The 9213-nt window shown below is 48.8% G+C and overlaps 2 protein-coding genes across 2 annotated transcripts in view; both read left to right on the top strand.

Moving 5' to 3' along the window:
• Window positions 1-367, top strand: part of bltp3b (bridge-like lipid transfer protein family member 3B) — a 39266-nt gene extending 38899 nt beyond the window's left edge. Inside the window, exon 23 of the transcript XR_003974021.1 lies at window positions 303-367. The gene's annotated coding sequence lies outside the window, so the exon portion shown is untranslated. The remainder of the gene's footprint in view (window positions 1-302) is intronic.
• Window positions 1-9213, top strand: part of anks1b (ankyrin repeat and sterile alpha motif domain containing 1B) — a 124071-nt gene that overhangs the window by 6729 nt on the left and 108129 nt on the right.

The following is a 9213-nucleotide window of genomic DNA, read 5'->3' as shown; positions in this document are numbered from 1 at the left end:
GGGGGACCGGGGGGGGGGGGGGGGGGGGGGGGGGAGCTGGCAGAGGTAAAGGCCGGAAAACCAATTATTAGTCTGATAACAGAGCGATGGATTCACCTACTGGGCCCAAAGCCAGTACGCTCTCTCCCTCTCCCTCTCTCTCTCTCGGTCTCGGTCTGTCTCTCTGTCCCTCTCCCTCTCCCCTCTCTCCTTCACGGCGGCTTCACTCTAATCTGGCCTCCTGGGGTTCTGAGCAGAGCTGGGATGGGAGCAACCGTCAGAAGACAGAAACCCAGAGTGATGGCCTGTCAATTAGCCTGTAGCTGTGTGTGTGTGTGTGTGTGTGTGTGTGTGTGTGTGTGTGTGTGTGTGTGTGTGTGTGTGTGTGTGTGTGTGTGTGTGTGTGTGTGTGTGTGTGTGTGGTGGTCACAGCTGACTGGCAGGATGCGGTGGAATACGATTGGTCGATGGCTCCGTCTGCTGGGTAGAGGACTCTGCTCCTCTCTCCTCCAGTCAATCAGGATGAGAGAGATTACCTCGTGCTCTGCAGTGTGAGCGGACACCTCCCATGCAAATGAAGCCCTGAACTGAACTGTGCGGAGGTGACCACTGAGAGAGATATCGTGAGGCACGGTAGATTAGGAGGGAGAGAGTTGTGTAATTACATTTACCTTTGACGGGCAGATTAACGAGGATGAAGGTGAACAGGAGCGTCTCTGTTCGAGGCTGTCGGCATGCAGAACTTAAGGGTCAGAGGTCAAAGGGTCAGAGGTCCACCGCAAGCTTGGTTGAGAGAGATGGAGGGTCAGAGGTCAACCACTGGTCTGCTGGAGAGAGATGGAGGGTCAGAGGTCGACCGCTGGGTTGGTGGAGAGAGATGGAGGGTCAAAGGTCAAGCGCTGGTCTTGTGGAGAGAGATGGAGGGTCAGAGGTCAACCGCTGGTCTTGTAGAGAGAGATGGAGGGTCAGAGGTCAACCTCTGGGTCGGTGGAGAGAGACGCAGGGTCATAGGTGAAGCGCCGGTCTTGTGGAGAGAGATGGAGGGTCAGAGGTCAAACTCTGGTCTTGTAGCAGCATCAGCAGCAAGCCTTCAGATGAAAAACCTTGTTTGTGTGGTTTGGTCCATGGTTTCTGCCATGAACTCATTCTACTTTCTCTGGGACTGTTGACTGCTCAGACTGGGACTGTTAACTGGTCTACAGCTGATAGGACTCAGAAACTAGGACTGTTAACTGGTCAGACTGGGACGGTTAACTGGTCTACAGCTTAGAGAGACTGGGACTGTTAACGGGTCTACAGCTGATAGGAATCAGAGACTGGGACTGTTAACTGGTCTACAGCTCATAGAGACTGGGACTGTAAACCGGTCTACAGTCAGAGACTGGGACTGTTAACTGGTCTCCAGCTGACAGGAAGTAGGTGAACAGATGTTACGGAGACCCGGGTAACGCTCCAGTGGATGACCTCTCAGCCTGGGCAGATGTGTTCAGGATTCTGCAAGGCTGTTTATGCGTCCGTCTGTGTTTCCATTTGCAGTAATCCTTCTAATCCTGAACAAGAATAGCCCTGTTATTTTAAGTCCTGTGGTTCGACACTGTGATGTCTGTTGGATCATTTACAATGTTAAGTTACCTTTACGCTGTAGTTAGCCTTACTGCGTAAAGTTACCTTTACAATGCAGTTAGAGTACAGCATGAAGCTTCCATTACAATATAAACCTACCTTTACAATGTAGCCTTTTAGAGGGTTTGTTTCTTTCCTCTTTATCTCTAAATGTCGTTCCCCTCGCTGTCTCTCTCTCTCTCTCGCTGTGTCTCTCTCGCTGTGTCTCTCTCGCTGTGTCGCTCTCTCTCTCTCGCTGTGTCTCTCTTGCTGTGTTGCTCTCTCCCTCTCTCTCTCTCTCTCTCTCTCTCTCTGTGTCTCTGTCTCTCTCTCTCGCTGTGTCTCTGTCTCTCTCGCTGTGTCTCTTTCTCTCTCGCTGTATCTCTGTCTCTCTCTCACTGTGTCTGTCTCTCTCTCTCTGTGTCTCTCTCACTGTGTCTCTCTCTCCGTGTCTTTGTCTCTCTCACTCGCTGTGTCTCTGTCTCTCTCGCTGTGTCTCTGTCTCTCTCGCTGTGTTTCTGTCTCTCTCACTGTGTCTCTCTCGCTGTATCTCTGTCTCTCTCACTGTGTCTCTCTCGCTGTATCTCTGCCTCTCTCGCGGTGTCTCTGTGTCTCTCTCTCTCTCTGTGTCTCTCTCGCTGTGTCTCTGTGTCTCTCGTTGTATCTCTCTCTCTCTGTCCAAGTTTCCTTTATGTTGCTCTCTGCTTGTGTGTCTGTTTGTCACTCTGGTGTGTTTGTGGTAGTGTGGGTATACATGCCTTTGTTTGTGTTATTGTGGGTTTGTATGCCTGTGTTTAATGCTAGAATGGCTTCTATGTGTTCTGTCAGATTGCTTTCTTTGGGTCAGCATGTGTGGAGGAATTGGATAGATATGACATTTAGATAGGTGTGAAATAGCATTATCGATCGAGAAGGCGTGTGCGTGCGTGCGTGTGCGCGTGCATGCATGCCCACAAACGCGCCTTCTCTATCGAGATGCGAGTCACATGATCATGACTACTATTCTTAGCCAATCCGGACGCAGGACACAGAACAGCCTGAGGTGTTGGTGCTGTGCGATCCGAGCCAGAACTTAAAGCTGTTCCATTAAACATTTATGAATAAACAAAGTCCAAACTGTTCGTCAATGTTCGTCTATTTCCTGATACCTGGAAGATGAGAAGAATCAAAGGAGGCAGAAGAAGAGTTTGCAGGATGAGAGATGAGAGATGAAGAAGCAGTTTAAACGACACGCCAGAGTCCTGAATGAGGGGGACAGAGAAGGACCCAAACGTCCTTATGTCCACGTCTGAGACACACAGCAGACCACCTGACGCCATGGCTCCTCCCCCTGAGGCGGTTGTCATGACGGCGGCGAAGGCATCATCACTTCGAGCGGTCCACCACCTCACACCTCCATCTGGTCCCTGCTGGTGTCCCTCTGTCCCTCTGGTGTCTGCCAATAGAAGGCCCTACAGGGGCAGGTCACATGGTACAGGGGCAGGTCACATGGAACAGTGACCAACCAATAGCATGTGGACACTCCTCCTGTTGACCGGAATCAACGGTCTTTCACACCTTCTACTTTTAGGTCTGGAACCCAGTGGAGCCTCTGTGTTTTGGGTTGGCAAATGCCATTTTGACCGGTGAAATACGTGATGTTTACATTCACTTTTTGCAGTTAAAATGTGTGTGTGTGTGTGCGTGTGCCTGTGTGTGTGTGTGTGTGAGTGTGTGTGTGTGTGTGTGTCCACCATCCATCTGTTCCGTTGACGTCAGACCATCCGGGGACAAATTCTGGTCCTCATTCAGTTCTCCTTGGATTCATTGGTTTGTGTGTGTGTGTGTGTGTGTGTGTGTGTGTGTGTGTGTGTGTGTGTGTGTGTGTGTGTGTGTGTGTGTGTGTGTGTGTGTGTGTGTGTGTGTGTGTGTGTGTGTGTGTGTGTGTGTGTGGTAGAGACTGTGTAACACTAGCCAGGCAGGTCAGGCCCTCTCTAACGAGGGTCTTAATTGGTCCATGCAGAGGCTCCAGAGGCTGTGGTTCTGGAGTGTTTCCCACCTGGTGAGTGCAGACCAACACCTGGCCAAGCACAAGCCTGTGTGCCTGCTCAGAATCTCTTGGTCAGCAGGTCCATGTCCTCTTGCCTCCTCCCGCCTCCTTTCAGATCACCGTTCTGTTGGGAGACGCTGGTGATCTTTTTATCAACGCTTTCCTCATCACTGTTTTTGTCTTCGCTGTTACATCACAAGCCAACCGTTGGCTAGCAGGCAGGATTAGAGTCGCCGTCCTGAGATAAGTCTGTTCTCTCTCTTCTCTTTTGCTCTCATTCTTTCTCTCGGTCACACATCTCCTCGCACATGTTGACCAACATTCATCTCTGCAGGTCCCTCTGTCCTCCAACAAACACACAAGAAGTGGGCCTGACAGCTTGCTCTCTCTCTCTCTCTCTCTCTCTCTCTCTCTCTCTCTCTCTCTCTCTCTCTCTCTCTCTCTCTCTCTCTCTCTCATATATGCATCAACCCTGTGCTGTTTTTGAGAGGGAAATTCTAGATGGATCAGTTGATGCCATTAATCACACAGCCCCCCCCCAAATGCAGATCCACAGCAGACGTCTGTCAGAGCAGACAGAGCGGGGTCCCACTCTGTCTCAGTTAACGTCGTCCCCACCTGGTGACCAGGGGTCAGCAGAGACATGCCGCTGGTTTCTATCTCATTTGTCTCTAGTGTCAACAGATTTTTGTTATTCATCACAATATCAGCACAACTAACGTGTGTGGGTGGATTTAGTGATAAGGCGTACTAATAAGATATCTGATGAGGGTTTTTCAGAAGCCAAATTCAGTCAGGATGCGAGATTTAACACCGCGGTTGATAACATAAGATGGAGGGTCATGAAAGGGTCCTCCCTCTTCCTCTCTCACTCTCTATGATGCTAGTGACTAATAGAGAAGCATTCAGCTTTTTTGCTATTGGAAACTTAAAATATCAGTTTTTCTAAATGTTTTTTCACTCTCTCCTCTCTTTTCGCTCTCTCTCTCTCTCTCTCTCTCTCTCTCTCTCTCTCTCTCTCTCTCTCTCTCTCTCTCTCTCTCTCTCTCTCTCTCTCTCTCTCTCTCTCTCTCTCTCTCTCTCTCTCTCGCTCTCTCTCTCTCTTTCTCTCTCTCCTCTCTTTCTCTTACTCTCTCTCTCCTCGTTTCTCTCAATCTCTCTCTCCATCCAATATAGCTCTCTCTTCCTATGCAGACGGATCCCTGCAGGACATTTCCACAGACACAGTTCCTCCCACACATTCTCTCTTCCTCCAAGCGCCAACATTCCTCCTCCTAGTCCAAACCTCTGCTCTCAGAGCCAATGGGAATCCCGCAAACATCTTTGGCTCCTCTGCCATTACAGGGTCACAGAGATGCTAGCTAGCCCCTCGCGACACCGTGCTAGTGTGTGAGCGGTCTCTGGACCACAAAGCAGTGTTCTGTTGTGGGAAGGTAACTCGACTCGGCCCTGACTCACCGTGTGGTTTCTAAAGCACAACCCATGAGATGGCGTTCCACGTAGTTCTGTTCTGAGAGCTTTTGTGTTCTGAATCCCAGAAGGGATGCAACGGCTCAGGGGCTCTTCAAAAGGAAATCGCTGAGTCATCTGATGTTAGCGCAGTTAGCGCTTTAGAGTTGTCACTTAACTTTAAGACACGTCCTCACTGCTTACTTCTGCTGCTTGAGGGCCTCAGTCTTTCCTCGAGGCAGCAGGTAAACACTGTTGATAGAAATGGAAGGTAATGGATGAATGTAAAAGACTGTCTCTTAAGGGCCTTCATCCAGTAAGAGCTAACAATTAACTGATCATCAAGCTTATTGTACCATCCTGGTTAGATTTGATGCGGCTAGTGACTTCATAGATAGCCAACTTTACAATCCTTCGTAGGTGAGCGATGAAGGTATAACTAGCTCTTAGCTAACTGACTATGGAAGGGGGGGGGGGGGGGGGGGGGGGTTGAGGGGTGAGGTCCATAGACAAAACATGAATCTGGCCGAAGGAGAACCGAAACTAAACCACTACTAGACTGAGCCATAGGAGCTCATTTCCATCTCTAGTCTATGGAGGGACAGTGTTTTTTTATTTTTATGTTTTCTAGCCAGAAAATGTTTGCTGACTAAGGTTGTTTCTTATTCTCCACACACTTGGCAGTGAATATCTAAATTGTTAAAGAACTGTTCAAATTGTTAAACAATAAAGATGCGAATACGAGTAGGTACTCACTACAGATATAAACAGAGATTTGGTCAAAGATCAAATAGAAGGTGAGCATATGTCTCTGTCCAGTCAGCATTTCCTGCGGTGTACGAGTGAAAACACGACGAGTCCAGTTCATGGCAACAGATAATCATAAATTATATCTGGTTATGTATGCTGCTTTTGCCCTCCAAGGCATTGCTATGAGATATTGATCGTCAGTAGAAATATCCATGCACCATATGGACCGTATTCACTCAATGCCGTCTCTATCAGTGTGGGAACCTTGTTGAGTCTCCTGCTCTGAGGACCCTGTAGCTAACCGTCTTCTGGGCCGGTGTGGTGCGTTCTGCATGCCAAGTAGGCCATGTTCACAGCCACAGAACTGTACTAACCAACGTCCAGGGATGCACATACATCTTTCATGGGCACTATGGCGTGTGTGTATGTGCATGTGTGAGAGAGATGCTAAGAGGCTAAGAGAGAGAAGTGTGTGTGTGTGTATGTGTGATGGGGGGGGGGGGGGTTGATACAGCTGTGGCTCACCATGGCGCATGAACCTTTAACCTCATCTGCTATTTCAGTGTGTAGCACACGCCCCAGCTCAACACATGCGCTGTTACACCAGCCCCAGGTAACCGCCGGTCTGAACCTCTGATCTCGTGCACTCCCTCCTCAGATCACACTGATGGCCACTCCCTCTTCTCATCACACTGATGGCCACTCCCTCTTCTCATCACACTCACGTGCACTCCCTCCTCTGATAACACTCACGTGCACTCCCTCCTCTGATCACCCTCACGTGCACTCCCTTCTCTGAGAGCGTGCACGGACAGAGCGAGTGAACCCCAGAATGCACCAACAGTTGGCCGGTGTGTTTCTTTGTGGATATGGCTATCAGAGATGGCCAAATCCTCCTTTAAGTCAGCCATCGGTTGCAGCGGGGCTGAAAGGTGCTCCTGAGATCGGTTTACGGCAGAAGGGTGGGGGCTTTGCCCAGGGGGTAAGGTCTGAGTGCTGAGACCCCTGACCCACCGTCTCATCGTGTTGCTTAAGCTAACTTTAGCATCCATCTGGGAAGAGACCAACGTGGGAAACGACTTCAGTACTTCTATTTTAGTTATGGAAACCATAACATTCTTCCATTGGCTTGCTGTCCATGCTCTCGGAGCATCAGTTCCCCAGTTCCAGCCTCATTCACTTCATGTTATCAGTAGGAAGCTCGTATTTCATGTACATAAGTAATGCACAACAATGTCATAAGTAAAACAACAATAAATAGTTAAACAGTTTGTGCGGAGGAACCAGGAGGCGAGGTCTGCAGCACCATCTCAATCTGCCTTCTGTCTTTCCTCCTTATGGACTTTATCGACCGTGAAACCTCACCAGTGAGTTCTGTTCATTCAGAAGTCCTCCTCTAGCCAAACACTCCCCAGACGCTCGATATCTTCGGAGGATCGAGGAAGCATTTCACACGGCGTGTTTCAGAGTAGGGCCGTTGAGTCCCTGATGGAACAGTGTTCTTGGCTGTGTTTCCCGGGTTCTTTTGAGGTTTCTCCGTCGACTTGCAACCCAGCGGAGGTTCTCTGCAGCCCCCCTATTGGCCACCAGAGGAACTGCGATTTAAACTAGGTTTATGTTATACTTATATTATATATATACTTTAGCAGGAGAAGCTTCTTCCAAACAAGATTCTCTTGATATGCATGTAGTGACGCAGCAATGACACGACCTGTTGCTCAGAATGATTCTCTATGGACACTATCGTTAATGAAGTACATGATGTGCCTTTAATCTGAAGGTAAATCTGTTCACCTCAAGCTGTGAAGGTTTTGGTCGGTTTTGCTAATTAAGACCAAAACATCCTAATTTTCCGCCATGCAAAAGGATTTCCACTGCTCCAGTATTTGACCACCTTCCAGCTAATCCTCATGGAGCCTGCAGGGCTCTGGGCTCCGAGGGTCACCCTGGCTGAAATGGCCCTTTGTCCGTTTATTAGCCTGTCCCGGCTAAATGTGGCTTGTTGTTGCTGTTAAACGCATTCCTGCAGACATAAATGAGCCTCTGTGACTGGAAAACAAATCAGTTGTGGAAAATAATCCGAAGGCGAAGCTAATCAGGGCTCACAGCGAATTGGTTTTGGAACGGCTGATTCCCTTTACATTCTCTGGAAAGAATAGCACCTTAAACTGATCTTAAACCTTAAACTCCCCCCACATGCATTTTCTGAAATGCCAATCAGGGACTGTGTCGTAGTTGATGAAGTATTCGGGCCAATCAGGGACCGTGTGGTGATGAGGTAAATTACAGGCCGCCGCTTAAAAAAAAAGTTTTGGCGTCTCCGATACAACGAGAGGTAACTTTAACGTTAGCAGAGTAAACAAGGAGCTAACGTTAACGTTAGAGTAAACAAGAGGCTAACGTTAACGTTAGCAGAGTAACAAGGAGCTAACGTTAACGTTAGAGTAAACAAGGAGCGGCAACTTTAACGTTAGCAGAGAAAACAGCTGTAAGGGCAGTTAATACTAGAATCAATAGCAACTATTAACCAAGAGAAGAGGAGGCCGAGGAGAGGATTTCTCCGATCCTCCCTCTTCATCCTGTGTTTCCACTGAGCACTCTGATGGCTTCTCATGTATCGCTGCACTGATTGGCTGAAGAGTTTGTCTGTCAAACATTTGTGGGACGATGTGGGGGACTGGGGGTCCGGCTCCGTGGAGTAAACAGGATGTGAGGTCACGTGATCAGGACTGTCTCCAGGCTATACATCAGAGCTACGCTCCAGATATCAACGTACTTTACCCTCATTGTTGTGACATGTCGAAAAGAGCCAATAACTCCATATCCAATCACATGTATCGATGCGGGGAAATCTGAAAAAAATTGTGCTTTGATATGAATGATGGTAAAATAGGTTTAGCTTTAAATGTATCTCGTGGACGCTACAATTCTACGCTACAATTCTACGAGAGCGACTTCAGAGCACTAAAGTGCATCACATATTAAAATGCTCCCATCAAACCTTCAAGCTGATTGAATGCACTCAGCCTCAGTTTATTCATACACGATGGGCTATTGAGGTTGGGACGAGACGCTGGACGCGTGGGCGCACCTCACACCGTCCAGCTGGGACTGGTGGTAGGACCGCAAAGTGGAACAGCAGGGGTCCAGGTCCCCAGGAGAGCATTCGGTCTCAGCTGGACCTTCCCCTGCTGCCCATCATCCTCCCAGACCACCAGACACAATCCTTCGTTCCCACACCACAAAGTGTGTGTGTGTGTGTGTGGTGTGTGTGGTTTGTGTGTGTGTGTGTGTGTGTGTGTGTGTGTGTGTGTGTGTGTGTGTGTGTGTGTGTGTGTGTGTGTGTGTGTGTGTGTGTGTGTGTGTGTATAAAGTGTAGTATGCACAAATCTTTCATGTTGACC

Source organism: Gadus morhua, chromosome 19, assembly GCF_902167405.1.
Source record: "Gadus morhua chromosome 19, gadMor3.0, whole genome shotgun sequence".
Lineage (NCBI taxonomy): Eukaryota > Metazoa > Chordata > Actinopteri > Gadiformes > Gadidae > Gadus > Gadus morhua.
Note: the sequence above shows the minus strand (reverse complement) of the source record. Positions and strands in the feature narration are given on the sequence as shown.